Source organism: Metopolophium dirhodum, chromosome 4, assembly GCF_019925205.1.
Source record: "Metopolophium dirhodum isolate CAU chromosome 4, ASM1992520v1, whole genome shotgun sequence".
NCBI lineage: Eukaryota > Metazoa > Arthropoda > Insecta > Hemiptera > Aphididae > Metopolophium > Metopolophium dirhodum.
In genome coordinates this window covers 20,450,471-20,474,062 of record NC_083563.1, presented here as the reverse complement: position 1 = coordinate 20,474,062, position 23,592 = coordinate 20,450,471, and the positions used below count along the sequence as shown (strand labels likewise).

General features: G+C 28.0%; 1 protein-coding gene and 1 non-coding gene across 5 annotated transcripts in view; one reads left to right on the top strand and one right to left on the bottom strand.

The window, feature by feature from the left end:
• Positions 1-16,110, bottom strand: part of LOC132943281 (neurensin-1-like) — a 42,586-nt gene extending 26,476 nt beyond the window's left edge. For 2 of the 4 annotated variants that reach the window (XM_061012205.1, XM_061012204.1), the window contains exon 1: positions 15,909-16,110. The gene's annotated coding sequence lies outside the window, so the exon portion shown is untranslated. Of the gene's footprint in view, positions 1-14,036; positions 14,139-15,396; positions 15,501-15,562; positions 15,863-15,908 lie in introns of those variants that run through there. The other 2 variants (XM_061012206.1, XM_061012207.1) reach the window with 2 other exon arrangements.
• A 6,774-nt stretch (positions 16,111-22,884) lies between these two features.
• Positions 22,885-22,966, top strand: Trnas-gcu (transfer RNA serine (anticodon GCU)). Its single transcript has one exon. It is a non-coding gene; the product is annotated as a tRNA-Ser (tRNA).
• Positions 22,967-23,592: the final 626 nt, after the last annotated feature.

Genomic DNA, 23,592 nt, shown 5'->3' with positions numbered 1-23,592 from the left:
ATTAAATAAATGTTTTATAATTGTATTTTATGTTTTATTCTGCAGACATATTTTATTATCCTGTTTTAAAAAAATGAGGATATAGAATGTTTATCAACAAGATTTTTTGTTGATATCGTACTCATTAATTGTATGTCACTATTAAGTATTAATTATACATATAGTTAATAATTGTAATATACGTATTACATATCATATAATATTTTAAGTTATTTTAAGTTATACATAAAAATAGCTAGATCTGTGCCCACGTTTAACAACAATAGGTAACATGTTAGACGTATAAAACTAAAGCAAATTTATAAATAATTTTTCATTCTTAAGTCAAATTTATGAAAAGTTTTCTGTGTTTTTCTTAATTAGTCGTGAAACTTTGTTGTATTCACGAACTAAAAATGATTAAATTTGTATTTTATATCATACAAACTTATATTTTAAGTTTTAACGAAACACTTCCAATAATACTATTACCTAGCTGTTTTTATATTAATAAGTGTTTAAAATTAAAATTAAAAACAGGGAAGTCGCTCTGCTATATAGGTTGTAGGTTTCAAGTGTTCATCTTCTTGATAGGCACTGTAATGATTGTGTTAAATTTGAATTCAATGGTAAATCGTTGCATAGATACGAAAAATTATTCTGAATGGAAGTGGTGTGCACTATTTCTAAAGATAGTTCATAATTAATTCACAATAAATAATTTTTCTATTAGTAGCAGTGACGTAAGGTGAAACTTGGTAGCCCTTGTACCTTAGGAGGTGGAGGCCTTCTTAAAACCAGAAATTACCTAAATAGAAAGATTCTAAAACTAGAAACTAATAAAATAATAATATTTTTGTTTTACTGCTTACAAATTTATTTAAAACAGTAACATCGAATTCTTAACAAGAACTTTCAAGTCTTTGTTTGATAAAAAAAAAAACAATTTCTCAGTATTTTGTTTTAATGATAAAAGTGCTGTGGCGTCCCAACTTGGATGTATCTGGTTAGCCACTAATTGTTAGTCCTTTAGCCAGTAGCCTTAATAATGTTTACAGAAAAGAGGCTGAACATGAACAAGAATCGGTACATATAACGGTTTATCGACCTATAAAATGCTTTCAACACCATAAATTGGAATTTATTGATCATCAGCTTGAAAATATCTGGATTTAATTGGAGGGATAGAACTATAGAAGAATTATTATGCAACTCTATGTATATATACAAAGAACAAGAAACCGTGATCAAATTAGGAACCAGACATTCACAGCCCAAATCCAAAGAGGAGTGAGATATTACTACTCATTGTTACACATTTGATATATTTATAGAAAAAATATTGAGGAACTCAAGATGAAAGCTAAGGGTGTAAAAAAAACCAGGAAGGCATCAGATGTATCAGATTTTCTGATGATATTGGTATGGTAACTGAGACAGTGAAAGGAATGCAAAATCCATTGGCTTCGTTTAACGAGATACTACAACGATAACTTATGTCCTTATGAAAATAAATATAAAAAAGACAAAAGTTATGGTAGTGACCAAAGAGAACAGAGTACCGGTATCCCCTCATTAATATACAATAAGATAACCAAGTGATTGATACCGTACAACAGTTTAAATATTTGGGAAGCACACTGTGGCAGCAAATACACATTTTCGTCAAAAGATTCACCAAGAAAATAATTATTCTGATTGGATATCATTTCAGGCCCGTAATTTATAATATTTAGTCAAAACATCCCAAACACCTGTGATAAAAATTCACGAAGTCTACGTTTAACGGAGTTTAAGAAGAGGTAAATCCACAAGCATTTCATTTTTACGGTCAACGCCTGCAAGATCAGCTAGTAATAACTATTTTATTTTCTGTAACCTATGGCAACAATCTAATATAAATAAAACAAATGATAGTTTATCGTCGTATAAACTATGAGCTATATTCAGCAATTATGTGTTGAAAAGTAAAAAGTGAGTAATAAAAAGTAGCCTATGACATTACGGAACTTGCTGAATCTATTGACGAAAATGTTATGAAAATCGGTCGGAAAAACTGTGGATTGCATAAGAGTCATATGTTTTAGATCTTTGATTTTTATAGTAGATTATAGATTGATTCATTATAGCTTAAAATTAAATATAAGGTTCCTCATAAGTTGTTATAATAGCTCAATAGCAATTCAAAATTATTAAAGACGCATAGGCACAATTTTTTTCACAAAATGACAAAGATTCGGAAATTAATTTGTAGTTCATAAATTATTAAATTTTAAATTTTCATAGCTTAGGATTGAAAATTTAAAACAAGTTTTTTCATAAGAATTTTATGCTGTTACTGAAAAGTCTAAAACAATATAAACAGTATTTTTAAAGACATTTTAAGTTCAAATTTTGATGAAGTTAGATGAACCAGGAATAATACAATTTCAGTTATTTGATGCTTTGTTACAATTTAAAATATTATTAGTGGGTAATTGAAACTTTTAAAGTTTAGGTACTATTATAATATTTTATACACACATATTCAAATGCAATGTTTTCGCAAAAACTAATTCAACCTACTGTACCTATTACCAATAGTAAAATAATAATTACTTAAATAGCAATAATATAATAAAATATTTAAATATATTTATCAATATAGACTGACTGAGTCTGCTCAGAATCGTTTTTCGTATACAATGTTTTTATATCATTGAATTCAAATTTAACACATCCATAACTGTGACCTACACGACATCTAATATACAGCAGAACGGTACCCACTTTTCCTCTTTAAATTGCAAAATTAAAATAATTTGCTTCGATGTGGATATCCTCGGATACGTAGGAAATAATTTCTATTCTTATACAATGAATGTAATAGACTTAGCTGTGGATAATTTACACACACATTGCAACCTTTACCAATATAACATAATGTGCTCCTTCAAAATGACTTATTGGAATATGTTATGCCTTTAACTTTGTATTTCTCTTTAACCATAAAATAAATTGCACACGGTATTATAAAATACGAATTGTCTGCTTTGAAAAGTACAATGGATTTAAATGTACTATACAACTTTTATATAGCGTTAGAAATAGTATGTAAATGCATTTATAAGTTGGTGTAGGTACATCTTTTAAATATTTACACTGTGTGGTATTATACATATAATTTCGTAATTAATTCTTCATTCTATTCATCGTTTCCGGCGAATACAAACAACTTACTGAAATATGAAGCTTTACAAATAGATTTTACAAAGAACTCATAATATACAGAACTTTTCGCTTGACGTTTTAACCCGATAAAATAAAAATAATTGCGAAGTATGGTTTATTATAAAATATCCAAGTAACAACCATATATTAACTATTATAATTTATAACCATTAGGAATCTAAGTTTGAGATTATTATAGAATAAACAAGTTCGAAGGTCTTAAATTTTTAACTACATTTTAGCAAGGGGATGAATGTATTGTAGGTATAACAGTTATTATTTGAATAACAAAATAGTGGAAATTCAGTTGATTGACGGTATGACCTAATAGCGATGACTAATACAATATATTAATAAAAAAATCTTTGAATTACATAAATGTGTTTACCCTTATTAACTACATTTGTATTATAGTTTAGTATTAGTCGGGTAGATTTATTATTATAACCATTAACCACTGTTTTATTATTAACATTTTTAGAATAGTATTTAATTATCTACAAATAAATATTATTGATTTATTATAACTTTATATCCAGGAACTACAGTCTACATTTTAAACAAACACATTTTTATGCATGTAAAATGTAATGTACTAATGTATAATATCCTATTATATCAATATCAATATAAAAATTAAATTTAAAACCATTTTAAGTGCATTTTATACCATAATTTTTGGCTTTTTATATTGCATTTTTTGAATTTTAAGTGCATATTTTATTGTATTTTTTTGACATTTTTTAAGGTTTTTTAGTGCATTAAAAGTGTGAAGCCCTGATTATCATCCTAAAATACCTAGGTATTTTTCTAACTATCATTTCCGAGTTCCTCAACGTTTCACTCCACTATCTCCATTGCTCCTATGTTGTCACGAAACATTCTACGAATTATGGCCGTAATTGTCCACTTGACTAGCTAATGAGTGTGGCAAGTGTGCATCTATCAAGGCACTCTATTTCTAATTAGTTCACAGGCTAGATAGTTCACGACCACTGATATTTAATTAAATCTATTGTATTTTTTATATATTCTGTATTGTTGGGGCTTGTCCGTTATCAATTAAAAAAATAAAATAACTTGGAATGCATCAATTGGTTAAATACCTATCATTCTAACCATCTATGGACTATAGAAACTCAACTTGATTAAAAAATATAATAAGCAATTGTTATTAAATCGAAAAAATTTAAATATTTTTTATGACGGTGAGTCACCAACCAATCTTCTTAAATTTTTTTTTATGATTATGTTACATAATGAAATCGCTATTCGTCGATTTAATACTGCAGGATACCAGCTTATAATTTATCATAATTTTTACTATTAAAAGTAATATCCAACGTAAAGTTAGTTATCTAACCACTTATCTACTCATCAATCCATGCCCCCCCCCCCCCCCCCCCCCGTAGACTAGTGAATTTTCTATTATATATATTTTCGGCAGCAGCCGATAAAATGCATTTTTTTGCCGATAGCGTTTTGGCCGTGTCCGTTATTATTGGTCGCCGTCAAAAAGCTAATCTAATCTAATCGAATATTTAAACTTGTTTGATGCAATAAAATGTCTGGCTTGAAGATGGCCCCCCCGTAAATATGTTCTAGATCCGCGCCTGCATCAATCTATCATTATAAGATAAAATATATCTTCAGTTGAATAAAAATCAATTAATGCGGAATTTTCGAAATAACCACTATCTTTTGAATTATTTTTTCTCATTCAATTCAGTATCTTGTACTTATTGCTAGGCCTTGACTTTTATTATTTACTTCTATTGTATTTTTGGCAAGTGATTTATTTCAAATCAAAGTACATTTTTATCACTATAACAAACCGGACGCCTAACAAGGATGAACAATGGACAAACGTAAAATGTATTATTGAATGGCCATTGCACCGGGAGAGGGACAAATCGATATCATATTATTAACGGTGGTGATATCGTATTAGTATCACAGACGTTGTATATATTTTAATAGTTCATCATCTTTTTTTACCGATAGTAACTTCTTAAATAAATATAATAACAAATTTTGAAGATATATATAAATTATATATAGATAATTAATTTATCTCATGGTCATTGGTTCATGTAAAAACTATATTTTATGCAACAATAACATTATATAATATAAACATTCAATCAAATATCCTGAATAATAAGTACATAACATGCGTACAAGTTTTCACCTACGTGAAACTGGCACTACAAAGTTGACAAAATAATCTAAAACCATTCCAACAAACTCTACTCGGACTTATTGGACGTTGTTGGACAATTGTTGGAATTTGTTGGAAGCTACATTCAAAGTTGTGTAATTTCAAAGTTTGTAGTGCCAACTACATTACCAGCACTACACATGCAAATACTCCAACAACTTTTTTAAGTTTTTAAATCACCATTTTCTTCTAGCACTACATTTTTCGTTTTTTCAACTAATATTCACATTAAAAATATTTAACTATCGTTATATTGAAATCTAGTGTCCAACAACTTTAAAAAGTGGTCCAACAAACTTGTTTACACATCGCAGAAAAAGAAAAAATACTCAAACAATTTTTAAAAATTTTTAAACCACAATTTTCCGAGTTGCACTACATTATTCATTTTACACCCGTGCCGTTAGGATTGTTTCGGTCCCGCGGTGTCGGCTTAGTATGGGCTTATGGTATCGTTATTTGTGGCTTGCAACAGTACGTGGGTAACAGCCACTGTGGTTGCATTCGTATGGATGGCTGGTGGGTCACCTGCACGGTTCGCGAATAGAGCATATCGCTAAAAGACGGTCTATGAGATGTGAGGCCAGAGCTATAAATCCGGGATATAAGTGTTAATAAGGATTATCAACTAATCAACATCGGAACTGCTAAGCACAAATTTTCTATTAATTTTTATCAAACTTTTAGATAAGAATATTATCCTGTGCCTTAGCTGGTGATTTGTTCGATATTTTAGTGTTCATGCAAGATATGAATATGTAAAATATCACAAATTCAAAATGATCATACCACCCTTTTAAAATTAAAATCTTATATAAAAGCCTTGTTTGAGAACAGATAATATTTCTAATATCAAAACTAACAGCACGTTATTAGAATTAGTGAAAAACATTTGCTATATCCTATACGTTTGTAAGACGGAGACAACAAATGCATGGGTATAGCGTTCTTTTTTTTAGCGGCAATTGTTGGTCATTTTATACAGACTGGTGTTTATTTAGCATTATCGTATTGACGTTGTTGGACACCAGAACTCAATATAATGACAATTAAAATTTTTTAATATGAATATTAGGTGAAAAAACGAAAATTGTAGTGCTAGAAGAAAATGGTGATTTAAAAACTTAGGAAAGTTGTTGGAAAGAATTTTCTGGTTCTATGATGTGTAAACAAGTTTGTTGGACCACTTTTTGAAGTTGTTGGACACTAGATTTCAATATAACTATGGTTAAAAATTTGTATTATGAATATTAGGTGAAAAAACGAAAAATGTAGTGCTAGAAGAAAATGGTGATTTAAAAACGTATAAAAGTTGTTGGAGTAATTTTTCTTCTTGTACGATGTGTTAGCAAGTTTGTTGGACCACTTTTTAAAGTTGTTGAACAATAGATTTCAATATAACGATATTTAAAAATTTTTAATTGAGATATCATTTTTTTTATGAACCAAACTTAATTACTTAACACGGTTTAAATTCAGAATATTTTTTTAGCCGATGTCAAACAAAAGTCCAACAATGTCTCAAAACTGTATTAGTATATTTTTGGATCTGTTTTCAGCGTTTTTTTTTGATTCGTATTGCTGGTTGTGAAGTTGGCACTACAAACTTTGAACTTGAATAACTTTTGAAATACGTACCAACAAATTCTAACAAGTGTCCAACAATGTCTAACAATGTTATATGAGTATTGTTGGTAGAGTTTTAAAGTTTTTTTTTGCATATGTAGTGCTGGTCATGTAGTTGGCACTACAAACTTTGAAATTGCATAACTTTGAATGTAGCTTCCAACAAACTCCAACAATTGTCCAACAACGTCCAACAAGTCCGAGTAGAGTTTGTTGGAATGGTTATGGATTATTGTGCCAACTTTGTAGTGCCAGTGTCACGTGGGTCAAGTTTTCGATTATATTTTAACAATTTTACTCCAATAAAAACTTGTTCATTGATATAAATATATTTATACAGAGTGAATCATCGAACATTATCACCCCCTCCCACCCAAATAAAAAATGTAATATCATTTCTTATTTTGAGAAGGCACCTCGCACCTATATATACTTTTCAATCAGAGACATTTTTAATATAGGTAGTATTAAGAACAACAAAATCAACACTCAGCACCTTCTATAGCTGTTGGCTGTAAGTACATAGATCCCGTTTTTTTTCCTTTTTCATTTTATCATCGTGTTGACAATAATCGAATCAAGAATCTGTCAAGCTATTCCATAAACCTTCCAAATTTAAAATATCGATTTACAGAAACCTGAGTACCTGTTAAGTTTTATAATTTCAAAGAATAAAATTATCTTTTAATATTTACATTTTATCGTGCTATAAGCTTTTACATGTATAAACTTGATACTTCAGGAGAGTTGCTGTTGGCACCACGAGTACTCGGATGACTTAGTTCCCACTTCCCACACAACACTTAGTAATTTTATAATAAATACAACGTATTACATAATATGAACCTATATACGAATATACGGCGATTATTGTAAACCTTTGTGTTTTTAAATAATATTATAATAAGTAATAAATACCTAAACTAATGCCATAATATCCACTACCTATGATAATTTGAATGTATACGAATCATTTCATTTAATTTGTTTTTTTATGTTCATATTATGTATTATTTATCAATATTAAAAATTCAATGCTAACCAGCTTATCCAGCGTGAAATTTATGTTAACTTATTTAAAAAAAAAAAAAACACAAGATGATTAAGTATTTTACAATTTTTTTACGGCTAAACAACATGTTTGATTTATAGCTGACAAACATTGAATTGTACCTAACTTGTAATAGGTAATTATTTAAGAATACCTACAAATGATATGGTCAAATAAAAGTTATTTGAGTCATTGGTAAAATAAAATTCATGTATTATTCAGCTCTTTGGATAAATCTTAGACATATTTGCAAGCATTTAAAATATTATAAGAACGTTGTTAACGTTATCTCATAATACATTCAAAAGCACACTTAATACCACCGTCCGACTATATAAAGGAGCGGTATTCAAAGCTTAAATTCCTCTGTAAAGTCATCGTGCATTAAAATGAATATACTAAAATCGTAAAACGTCAGATAAATATAAAAATAAGGGGGATTGAATTAAGGGTTTGATATTATTAGTATACAATATACGAAATAACTTACTGCAGACGACAGCAATATTCGTTTGATCTTTCTAAACGGTATAATATGTAATATTATTTTACATTTTATCCAACAACTGACCTCACCTAATCTTCCCACCTACGTTAAACAAATATATTGACCAGAGATAGCTTTAATAATAATCCCCCCACATTTATTGCTCTGTTAGCTACAGTTAGGCTACAATTACCTGCAGGTGTAGGTAGGTAGGTACCTTCACTGTTTTCAGTAGTCACGGAAGCACCATTACCAAAAGGTTTACATTGCACCCTAAATAGTTTAGCAAATGGCAATTGTTAGTAACTGTTCATAAGTTATGACAATTCATTTCATATTTCCATTTGTTTGTGTATGTTTATAGGACGCACTATCTCCCACGCGTGTCCCCAGAATGACTGAACCAAGCATAAAAAACACAAATAACGTTAAAATAATAAAAATTAATTTACGTACTTAGTTAATTATAATATTTGGTGTATGGAAAATATACCTTGCCATATAATTATAGTCTTAAAATACCACTGTTAAAGTTTAAAATGTGCCAAATCGTATTAAAAACTGCTCATTTTATTATTTATGAACGTACAATATTTTATTAGGCTTTGCATGTTAAATAAAATGTGAAAACCATGCATAACGTGTGAAACTGATAAACATCACGCAACACATCGAAATAATGGTTTTTCAAGGGGAAAATTCTCACGATAAAGTTAGTTTATCGATTCACATAAATATTTAAAGAGACGTGAAACGAAAATCGACTGAAAATACAGCTAATAAGATATATAGGTACCTACCTAATATAATATATTATGTCGAATTTACTTGAAAAATTGATACATTATTTCGAGGTCATATTATACGGGTGCAATTTACTATGATTTTAGATTTTGAGTTGAAAAATGAATGATATTGGTTTTACAAAAATGTGTATTGTATGTGTGTGTGTGTGTGTGTGTGTGTGTATGTAATCACCTGGATTCGTTAGATTACTTCAACTTATCTACAACTACATCCACTCTGAGAATGGTTTCTGGTAGAAAATCGGATCTATAGTTAGTAATACGGGTTTCAAAATAATTGGTAAAAACAAAGAAAAACATTTTGTGTAAAACGGGCATCTTTTAGCGAAACAAAATTTTTTTGACAAAATCTATTTGTTATTAAAAATAAATAACTATGTAAAAATTTGAGTATTTTTACCAAATATTCATATTTGAATTTTCTAAACATACAATTTTCAAAATTGTCCTTTGGTATGTATTAACTATAGACATTTGAAATATTTAGTACACTCGTGTAATATGACGCATATAAGTTAACAAGCTCGAGTCATTGATTTTGTAGTGTTGTCTGTTATTGATGAAGAAATAGCCACATAGGTTATAAATTATAATGTATACCTAAAATATAAATACCAACTATCATTTCCTAGTGGGGAATTTAGGATTAACATCAACACAAATACATAACATTTGGGTAAAAATGTCAAATCTGTAAAAATAAATGCAAGTATCTAACTAATTTTAGATGGTTTCAATAGACTTTTGGCCGAGCTAAAGTCGATTACACCCTCCCTATTTACGCATGTATGATTAGTGTATAATATATACGATATGCCTGTAGGTATAGGAACATTTTTAATTGTTATATTATACACGCCTTTTTACGAACGTATAGTGAATATAAAATTATTGACTACGGTGTACTCAAGCATAAACTAGTCATAAATATGCATGATAATCAATGCTTTGTAATATATTTTGCGAATTTTTAGATGAATAAAAGTTCAACATTTTACTGCTTAAAGTTCCATAAACGGATGGCTTCTTCAAAGTTACCAATCAAATGTATCCTCGACTTCATTTACACTTATTGTAAACCTAATACAGACTGCGTAATACAGATAATAATAAATGTTGAACAAATGTATATCTTTTATACGATAATAATTGATTAACTACCTATATTATAGTTTTACAAAATAATATCCGTTTTCCTCATTTATCCAGGCATCCGTTGTACCGAACATATTATATCAAAGGAATATATTATATCATATTATTATAAACTAAATAAACTCTTGTGAGAGATATATAGATGTACATAAGTAAATACTACTACCTACCACGGCTCTAATAATTAAAATTAATATTTAATCACATTTTGCAGGAGATACCTACTATTGTTGTTGTTATTATTCAAAGCGTTACGCTACAGCCGTTCGAAAACCTTAAACAATTTTCTTTTAATCCGTAATTCAACTGCCGCAAACAATGGTGGTGATGATAAAATTGTACATTTAGCTCCCTCAGTCCCTCGTGTTTACAATGGTTTTCACGCTGTAAGGTTTTATTCTGAAAAACTACCCACGCGTTCGCTGCGCCACGTCCAAACATTTGAAAACACTTACCGACGTTGTGTGTCGCAAAGTTTTGATAAGAAAAATACGAAAAAATATTAAACAAAAGTCAATACGGTTCCATTTGTGAAAACACCACGGGATGCGAACCAACTTCACGAAGTCATGACGTGGTATAATTCTGCACAATATACGCAACACATAAATGTATAATGTATCACAGAACGTTGCTGGTATTATTGTGGCTATAAATCGATCAAAGACCAAGGAAACAAAACCGAATTATAGGGAATCTGTTAATTGGGGGAGCGATTGTTTTCCCTGCAAATGTATGTGACACATATTGTTGAACATATTCTATTTATCTCGGTTGTGTCTTGTTATTGTAATAATTCATCATTTTGCAAATATGTATTGTTAAATAAATGCGAATTACGAATGTATAATTTCAATATAGTACTATATCACGATAGTAATTAATTAATTAATTCATCGAATTCATAACACTACAATAACATACAATACAAATATATACAAATTATACATAAATGTATACAAATTATACTTATATATATAAATACATAAACATAGTGATATTTAGGTGAATAAACAGATATCCGTTTTAAACAGAATTGTTTCTATATAATATTTACTTTTATGATAGTGTGAATTGACAATATTGTGCATTTCTATAAACATTGAATAAAACATCAATCAATTGATATCACGACATTGCAGATCAGTAAATTCAGTTGAGTCAATGCAATCGATCATCAAATAAAACTTGTTATTCTACATCAATTTTCAAAACATGTAATTTAAATTTACGTAATTCAATTTGCTTTTATCTGAGTTTTTCTGCATCCCAAGACAGTTTTCACTATTAAATTATTAAAAAGTTCAAGTGTCCTATATTATATTATATTTTATTTTTTTAGCGAACATAACAATATTATTATTAAAGACATTTATATTAATTAAACCTATGAAAAATAAATATACTTTTGATGTTTTACTTAAAAAAATATAGAAGTTATATGAAAATATAGTCCACCTTCTTTAAACGTACTGTATTATTTAATGCGTTTTTCTTCTTCGTACTCGTATTTTATTCTTAAAAGTTATAATACTGAAGAAAAATATTTTTATTTTATAATTTATCCATGCTATAAAAAAATTGTATGTGTAGGTACTCTGATCAATTTCATAACATATTTACTCACTTTTCTTTTATTCATTTTCTATAGGTATTTTTTTTCTGATCATCAACATGTTTATTTTAACAATATTTATGATTTTGGGCTGTGTACAGATGTTTTTATTTTCTAATCGATTTTGTATAACGTTTTGTTCAAAAATTACCTAATTCCCACTAGGCATATATATATTATTTATACAATTTATGGTTACTTATTAAACATATTATTTATGGTTTATACATTTCTTTCAAAGTTGAAAATATTGAGTAGAGTGCTATGTTTGTTATTTGGTATTTTTTTGCTAAACTTTTTGAAAAAATATAGTTTCTTGTTACTACTTAACTCAATACTAATAGCTACAAATACTTTTTAGATCGTGAGTGGAGCAAGAAAGCTATTAGTTTCACAATAATGAGTGTTTTTCAGTTAACACATTTTGGAGATTAAAAAGTTTCATTCGGTACCTACCTCTAACCTCTATAGATTGGAAAATATACAAAAACTAAACTGCAGAAAGTTCATTATTCGAATTTACCCATAGTTTTCTATAGATTAATGATAAACAATAACAACAAAAACTGATGAAAAGTACAAGCTAATAAGCCATATATATACATAGGTAAGCTATTACCAAGTACCTCGGAAATCAGAATACAATATAAACTAAGTACCTATAATATGCATTTCAATAATAATACTTTAGCCACTACCATGTACCTACATGAGCAAAGCAAGAATATGTGCCACGAACATATTATAAATTATCTACAATTTAATAAAATATGTACGTAAATTTCAACAGTTATTTTTACCTCAATAATAATTAACAAAAAAATGTACAGTTAAAATAAGTAATCGTTATTATAAACTTTAATATTTTAACCAAAACTACCTACGATTTAAAAATTAATTATGAAATAACCATAAATACAATATAATATTGTTATATTATCATACGACATTAAGTTGTGTGTTATAGTAAAATAGCACACTGTATTTAAATATTTTATGTTTTGTATGTTGGCTTGAGTAACAAAATTCAAGTGTGAACGTTAATTTTGTTAATATAAACTTAGGACAAATTTTCGAGAAAACAGGCTTTTGACATTACGTACAATTATAATAAAAAATGTTTACATAATAATATATTATTTATACGAAAATAAGTGTACTTTTAAAAAATCATTTTTTTAAACTGTTATTTATAATAAAAAATAGTGTTTATATATTTTATAAAGATTATTAAATACTGACACTGGACGCTTAGGTATGATTAATATTTCAAACTTTGTAAGTAAACACATGTTTAATTAATAATTTAAATAGTTGTGATGTAACCTACCCTAATCTACGTAAAATTATTAGTTAAATAGTAATATATATTACATTATTCGTTATAACATAAGTATTAAATTACATGTAGCATCTGCAGAGTCAATCTATTCTTTTAGATTGAAAATAGTGTCACAGGTGGTAATTAAAAAATAATTTTTGATTCCAAAATTAATAATAGTTACCTACATTAGGTTTATTGTCCAAATTAAAGAATAGTCTGATTACTTCTCATGAACTGAATGAATTTTTTTAAATTATTATTAAAGAATGAGTTTTTGTTTAAATAATCCATGTATATTGAAAATTCGTTAACACATTCTTAAACACCTTATATTTATCTATATACGTAATTAGGCAATAGGCATTGACTAAATTAGTTTAGATGCAAAATTAGTATTCATTAAAAAATACCTATTAATTATTACGTATATTATTATGTTATCGATGAATTGACACATATTGTTACAGATCGTACGTTTCTCTTGTTCATTTTAGCAATGTGTCATTAGTAACTTGTTTTACACAAATTTATATATCACCTATAATAAAAACCAGAAACATACCAAAATATATTTTACATGTAGAAGTTATTTTCCATCCATAAACAATTACTCAATTAAGTTGAATTGAGATTAACGTTCACACGAATACTTCAATATGAATTACTAAAACAAACATAATGCGTATAAGTCCTAGCTTTAGTTAATGAATATTTAATATTTCTATAGTCCATATATTAATATTATATAATTGTGTTAATATAGGTACTTGTAGTTTAATTTAAGCTAAGGTACACAATAAACTAAGCTATAAAATAAAAAATAATATATTAAAATGTATAAATACTGATCTGTGTTTTATTTTGACACTAGAATTTTGTACACTGAAATTAACATAATATTATCTTGATGAGTATAATTTTAAATTATTAGTTTCTTTAAAAAACAAAACCAATTCACCAAAAATAAAGTAAATATAAAAATTAAGATCTATTTGGAATTTACTTTTATCAATAATTGTAATTGGTGATTTACTTAATTATTAAAAACAAATTTCATTTAATTTTTAAAACTTATGTTTTTTAAATGTTATAATATGTGAACAAATCATAAATTCTTGTTAAAGATAATTAAAAAATTAAATAATATGTATATTTTTACAACCACTTCTACATTATTCAATGTTCATAGGCTTACAGTTGTTGTAAATAAACCTAAGGAATTTAAGAGGATATCGTACCCACTGTGTGCTACCCTGTGTTATCACAATTCGCAGTCGTCTTACTGATGCATAACAGATCAAAACTTACATTCAATAATACCAAATATCAATTATGTGTTGTCAATATTGTTATGTTAAGTATTAAACTTATAGAGTAAATTTACCATCAAACTTAAAGGTTAGAACATTATCTGTTTTTACGTTGATTTTTTACCATGTATTAATTTCAAAGTGAGTAAGTAATAATGAGGGGTAATGAGCATGTAAAATATTAAAATTTAAAAATGTTTAAAAAACTGAATATGCTTAAATAATTAAAATAAACTAAAAACAAATGACAGAACACAGATAATGAATATTATCTACTTTAAGTTTGATTGTACTAGATCAATTCACTCTACAAATCAAGCATAAAACAAGCATGAAAGAAAATTTGCTTTGTTGTAAATTTGAAGACAAAGACAAATAGACAATATAATATATTCGAATTTCGAAAAGAAAATGTTCTAACTCTTGTAGCTACTCTCAGTAATTTTATAATATGAAATCAACATTCATATATTAAATTTTAATCACGAACTGCAGTAAAAGTAATAGATATTATGACAGGTATTCGACAATTTAAATTTAAAATACGTAGGTGGGTACAACTATTATATGTTAGTGGACACAACTAAAACTAAACTCGCAGCTGATATTCACCCGCATAAGTCTTCTAAACAATAGAACTTAGTTTGCGGATCCATTTACACTTTACAGGATAATAAACTCATTATTGGCATTCGGCTGCATATACAAAATATGTTCTGCAAGACATCGTGTAAACAGTGAAATATATTACTATATATGTATATTAAAACGTTATTACTTATTACACAGATAGCCCTCGGTGCGTTGACCCCGTTTCATTATCACGGAGATATTACTATCATTATCGTTGTTGTTATTATTAGTAATATTCACCGACGGTTGATAAAAAATATTGCAAAATAATACGTTATCCGTGGTCGTGAATAATGTACGATATCCGCCACCGTTCGATCGAATTTCTATTATAATATTATATTATACAGTTCGGGAGACGACAAATAATAATGTTGTAAAATCGACGATACCGTCAAAATTGTTATTATAATAATATGTCACTATCGTTTTGATTTTTGCAAACGGTTAACGATACGAATTTTAAAAAAAATTACACTTTTTTTACTCACCGGAAAAGCGGACGACGGCAGAGTGGCTATATCTAGGTGTATAACAGATAGGTATGAGGTCCGAACGGTTTTCCCCGCGTAATGATGACGACGATGGAGATAATAATATTATAACGGTGGCGGCGGCGCGGCGTACTCGGTGACTCGCGAGGGGTAGCTATCGGCGTGCTGATTACGCTGCGTTCGGCGGATGAATGGGAATTGCGCGCGTCTCCGCCGCCGCCGAACTACCGTCGTTAACGTTATATTATTTGCGCGCACTCGCACTGTACAGCGCACAATCGCAAAAACACGCAAATGCACACACACACACACACACATACACACACACTCACACACACGCGCACACACACACACACACACACACACACACACATACACACACAAAGTTGCACTTCATGTATACACGTATATGCACTCTACTGGCGTTCGACGCCGGCGCCGCCGCCTCCCAGTGTCGCCCCCGAAACAAAAATCTCGACCACGTTTTCCATAATATTATTATTGTCGTTAGCTCTCGTTACGGTTGCATACCATAGGTATCATACCTATATACCATAATATCGTGAAACACGAAAATGTGCGTTGTGCCACTGCGAGTGATGTCGTTCGAAAATAACACGATTATTAATAATTATAGCTAGGTATAGTCGTATAGATATATACTGCAGAGCGTCGTGAACCGATTGCAGAACATCAATATTGTACACGACAGTCGACAAACATCGCGTGGACCATACTATTATTATTATAACCTGGTAGAGGTAACATTGAAATATATATATACGATGTACAGGTAAATGACATTAGGTGACGAAAAGAGTGTAAAATACGTCATGCGTTTGAGTATTATAATACCAGTATATTGCAGCTATACGCATTTGTGTTGAATCTAATTAAATACGTTTATAATAATATGTACTTTCTTAATACATACCTAAATAATCCCATAAATAGGTTATAGGCAGTGGCGTATTCAGAATTTTTTTTTTTGGAGGGGGGTGAAAACTAATTTTTGACAAATTTTATCTGAAAATGATTTATTTATATTATTTTTATTATTATTTAACAATTTTCGGGGAGGAGGTTACAACCCCCAAACCTAGTCCCCCTGGACACATCACTGGTTATAGGTACTGAAATATGATATAACTAATAATAATTATTACTATTATTATGTTTTATAGCCCAATCTTAGTAGTTGACGAATAAAATATCGACTGAAATAATATCATAATATAGCCTGCGCTGAACTGATCGATATAGTGTTTATACATTACCAAAGACCAGCCTTTATAATATATATATTATATACGTACGCAGCACGTTCCTTTTAAACGAAACGCTTTTATTTTTACATTTAACGAGCACGCACATAATATAATATTATAGCGATAAAATAATAAAGAAAAACTGCGCGTTAAATAAACATTGATGATTAGAGGTAGGTACAAAACAACCCGAAATACCGTGCGTAGTTTTTAGACAAATATTTTTACTTTGATATTATATTTTATATACTTTTCGTGGGACGGCTTAACAATGTATAAATTACGTAAACTAAACAGAAAATTCTTCGTTTAAATTTTTATATTTTAGTTGAATAAATTGTGACACGAATTTACCTATTTATTTTTTATTCTTTTTATTATTCATTCCGTTTGAAAGGTTTTTATCGTTTGATTATTCTGCATTGGCAAATCGATATTTATAAACAATTGACCTAAATAAAATCGTATTACAAATAATTATATGTAAACAATGAATTATTGTGTGTACATATTGGTTTCATTAATGGTAGGTGAATTAAAATAATTTTTTTTAACTTTTTGGTCGTACATATTGAGTGGACGCGACTGTACAACGAACGTCCTATTGTCCTAATATTTCAAAGTTAAAAGTGATATTTATTTTATAACCAGTGGTATTACGCAATAAAAATGTTGAACAATCAATTATAGTGGAAATTGAGCTGCGCCCTAAAGTTGTTTATACTTTAATTTAGTACAACACATTGAAATGTATGAAATTTTAAAGCATTTTTAGTCTTGAAACATTCCTGCTTTAATTAATTTATGCATTTTAATATTCAGTATTTTGATTATATACGAGGACTATACTATGGTGAAATAAAAATATGTAGGTTCTGTATTGTGTAGGAATTCAATCGGTAATTAGAATAACTTTCCACTTTCTAGTATTCGATTAATACTTTTAGGTATATTGTTTAATCGTCAAATTATAGTTTATTTTTATTCGGTATATACCTACCTAATGATATTATTTTTCATACTTAGTGTGTTAAATTTTTATTCTCATCATTATTCATCAGAACAAAACACTTTCGTTTCATCATTTTTTATCAATTCAATACACAGTAAATTGTATTACCCACAATGATTGATGTTTGATGAATAAAAACCCGCAACAGAAGACTGTCAAATAATATTACGTTATGTTTATTGGCTTTACCTACTATAGGTACCGACGTATCGTCCTAAACTACATTAAGGGGCACATGATTTATAACTTATTTCACATGTTGGTTTATGTTTCATATGTTGAGTTACATGGTTTTAATTTTACTTTGCATTAACTATAAGCCCAATAAATATTATAATATCAAAATTAAAAATATTAAAGTATATAAGCTACAAAAATATTAAATAATAATACTTCATAGAAAATCTTGAGATTTATATATTAGCTCTCTTGTCTCGCATTGTTTTAATAACGAGATACAACTATAGTGCTGATGATAAGACATAAAACAAATGCATTAAGAGAAAAAACTCTTGCCACAACGTATAGATTACGTTTAAAAATTATTTACACTTAGTCATGAAGGGACAAAGCTTAATAACGTTTTGTTTAGCCCCAGTCGCCGTTATTCATTGTAGGTTCTATTGTATTGTATTTATTATATTATCATAAATGTATAACTTATAAGATGATGCGTTTGATAGTAATTTAATAACACAATAATTTGTGGAGGACATTCTTTTTTAACTTTAACATTATAATTAGTGTAATTATTCTTCTAAAATTTGTTTCTTGAAAAATAATTTTGTCTTCCATTAGTTCAACCAACCGTTTCAGATATCCATTGAAAAAATAATACCTATTATTATTTCTTTATTTTTAATTTTGAACGTAGTATAATATGTTTGTATATAATATAGTTATGTTCATATATCATATCATGACGGAATTTTACGCACAAAACACGACCAACGCCTCTATCACAGTCTTAGGTACCTATGTTCAATTTTAAAGTATCAAAGAAATAATAAGTAGGTAAGTCTCATACAAATATACAACAATTCAGTTAAAATACCTACTTTTAATTATGATTTGAAATTAGATTTAAAAATAGAAACTGTTGAGTAATTAGCCAAAACTATTATACTAAATATCACACCATACGTTGGTTTCGAGATCTTTTAATCTAATATTTGCTCATATTAATTAAATATATGATTTAATAAATCTGTTTGTTTGTTCTAAAAGTAGAACCCTTATAGGTGTAGCCTCCCTCAACTTATAATTTGTTTTAATTATAATTCATGATTCATCATATTTGCTTATATGCAACACAGATTGTAAGTTTTCTAAATTAAAATAAAAACTAAAATTAAACAATGCAACTAATATAAGTCAACACAAAGACCAAATAGTTTTATAAGATAACAATTGAATACAAAATGTATGTACCTATATGGCTATGTTAATTAACTTTTTGCTTCACAAGTTTTACGCTATGTAACTGTAACATAATATTACTTTTTGGATAGGTTAAAAACATTTGATCAAATTCAATATATAAATATATAATCACATTTTTTAATTTAGTTTAATTCGTTTACATATTTTATTTGTAACATTTGGTAGTATAAATGTATAAATATAGATTCTATATTACCTGCCTATCTATTTATAGTAATTGAAAATGACAATCAATCATTTTTTAGAGAACATTATATTAAAAACCCATTAATAACAAAATATAAATTAGGTAAGTAGGTGTATCCGGGTAAAAAATACAAATGCAAAGAACTTATAAAAAAAATTCATAATTTTAGAAACTATAGTTTGTTTTTTTGAAGGCGAGACAATTAACTTTAAATTTACAGAAAGAAATGAAAACACGTACAAATCTGCCAAGTAGACAAGTATATTAATGTTTCAGTTTATGTTTTTTGCATTGTATTTTTTTTTTTATAAATGTGCATTGTAAATGAAGTCATTTGCACGATTACTTTGTGTAAAACAAAATAAGAAATAAAAATGTTATTAAGGGAATTTCAGGCATGTAATATTCATTCCCTAGAGTCGTGAGAAAAATATATTTATACAACACTAAAAATCGATTTAAAGCGAAAATAAGAGAAATAAATACGGTTTTTTTATGATAGTGTACAGACATCTTTCTCAATATCCATTTTCTCCAATATGCGTGTGCGTAATATACATTAAATAATAAATTCTTATATCCAGGTTGATTTTCAAATTTATCTCTATCAAGAAATAAAAAAGAATACCCAAAATGGCCTGAAACATTTATTTTATGCAGAGTGTTCTTGCAGTTTTTTTAGAAACATAATTAAAAAATACACGATCAATGTTCATAATCGGATAATCCACAAATTTGGTTCAAAATAACGTTCAGAATTTTCAATCCACTTCTGTTTCGAAAACCTACAATATATTCATCACATAAACCGCCGCAATTCCCATTAATGTAATTTATTTTGATACCATAAACTAAGCATTAGTGATTTGCCCAATGTACACGCAATGTAGACATAAAAACGATAAACGACTTTTGAGTGAACATCGTATTTATAATTTGCATCGATAAAAATAAGTGCTTTCATGTGGTTTCGAATAAAACATAATATACGTATAGTGAACGTAGTTGTGTCATTGCGATTCGCAATTATCTCGTCTGTTAAATGTAAAAAGTTAAGGTGAATATTATAGCTGTAATTAGTGGCAATAACCGAGTAGGTATATTTGACACAACCTATAAAATACGAGCTCTATACTTACTTCTATCCTAAACAGAGCGTAACTATATAAGACTATAAAAAAATATGAAAATGTATTTATTAAACTATAAAGAATTGATAGTATTTATATTATGGTTCTTGTTTCAATCAAAGTTTTCTTCCGGGGTAAAATTTAAAATTATTTCATCAAATATTGGTGGTTATAATATAATAGTTTTATAATCGTTGATATTATAGCGTAGGAAAAAGTCACTGAAGTCTGAAAGTGGTCTATAATTTATGTTTTATAACAGGTTTTGTACAATATATATTCCTTACAATATTTTAAGTTTGTGAAGTTGTGGTTTATTATACGCACTTATAAATAGTAATATAAGCTATATATAGTTGGTACCACCCGTGGACGGTCGGTAAGTAATTAAATCGATAACCCCGCGATGTATAAAAATTTTAAGAAAAAATTACAATTTTGTCATGTCGCTATAAAAAATGTTTTCGATGAAATTATATAATGTAATTGTTTTTAATAAAATGTTTTTTCGATGCAAATAGTGAAACGTCTATTTATGTACCTACCTATGGCTGTTCCACAGTAAAAGTAGGTAATCATCGTTAATGTGTTAGGTATAAAAAAATATGAGACGCATGTACAAAATAACTTTTGGAATAATTATATTATATTATTACATTATACATTACATTATTATATAGAACGAAAACATTTATAACGAATGGTGTCATATAGGATTTCTTTTGAATTTATTATAAAGCGTATTATAAACTCTATAATAATTGTGATTTGAATAGTACCTATTAACGCTGTGATTTCCTAAATTAGTTTTGTTCATATTTTATTATATTACTATTATGAATATTGTTGATTGTTTTATTTGTTTAGAAGTTTCAGTGTTTGAATATCCAATAAATAGTCTCAAATATTTTGTTATGATCAATTTGAAATTTGAAGTTGAACTATAATATGATTATTAATAATATTCTTAATGGGTAGGCATTTAATGATAATTATTGTCATTAATATTGTATGAATCAATAATAATTTGTTATAATAATATATTATCGTTAATTTAAAAAGCATTGTTCATTGTAAGACAAACTGAATAAAACTAGTTGTTTATACACAATTGATTATTTCCCCGATGAAACAAAAAATACATACAATTTTAAACGAAAGAAAAATTAAACAAATAAACGTATTTTCGATTTTCATTAATCCATAAACCTCAAAAGCATAATAAATAATTATAATTATTGATCTATTACATCAGATTATATATTTATCTGAAAGGTATCTATTACTGGTATTCTTATACAGCACTGGTATTTAATATATAAAAACAAAAAACAACATTATAATACATAATATTATTATAATTTATAATCTAACCTATCCTAGCCCCTGCAGGGTAGCTAGGTAAATAGATAGGTATCAGGTACCAACTCTTATTATTGGGGTTTGGAAAATGATTACCGAGTATGTTATATGATTCTATTGGTACTTAGTAGTTATTTGATTAGGTTAACCATGGTTGTATATTTTGTATATAAAATAAATATTGTATTGAATATATTGATTATTTAATACATTATAGGGCATAACTATAGCAAATAGCAAGTATAAGTAGCCGGTATAGTGTACTATGTTCACTGCTGTATGTTTTTTGATTTCCTAAACTCTTTTTGGATCAATAAAACAGTAAGAACTACAATTATATTTCCATAATACCTATATGTTCTATACTTATATTAGTATGTGCATAACTCAGTATGTAACATACCTACCTAAGTAATAAGATGTATACATAGTCGTTTGTCTATGTAACATGAATATTATTTTTTTGAGGTCTGTAATAATTTAATTCAATGTTCAACTTACAAAAAAAAAAGTATGTAACAATATTATACATTTACCATTAAACCGTCGAAATTTCATCACTCCCTCACCTGACGAGGTGGCCGAGTGGTTAAGGCGTTGGACTGCTAATCCAATGTGCTCTGCACGCGTGGGTTCGAATCCCATCTTCGTCGAATGGTCGAATATTTTTTTCACAAAACTACAATTTTTTTTTGCATTTACTATTTATTAGAAATAAGTCCAGTTAATTTATATATATAATTTAATATTCCTATATATATACATATTCCTGATTTCATAAAATTCCGTACCAATAACGTTCCTAAGTTTGATTAGTCAAAACTTATATTTCATGACAATCGTACAATTTTAGCTTCAAATGAATAGTGAATGAATTACGATGAGCATAATATTTCAGAAAAACATTTAAGTCCTGATATTTTGATAAGTTATTGTTCGACTATTGTGATTTAGTTTGATAAATGAAAATCCAATTCCACTGACAAAATATAATATACTCTTATTTTATTTGCACAATATAAAGTACTTACATTTCTCGTGTGGCTTATTTTCGTTGACGTACACAAATGCTCACGTCGTATGGTATAAATTGTTACTCGTGTTCTTTTTAAGTGTATAACATTTACTGTACAAGTAAATTAGTGGTTAGCTGTCAAATGTATGTGGTGTGTCTAGTCACTTTATACTAAATTGAATTATACAGGTGGTACCTACCTACCTACGTTATCCTTAATTTAAAGTGAATTTGTTTGCGTAACGGGTTACATATTTCAGTAAT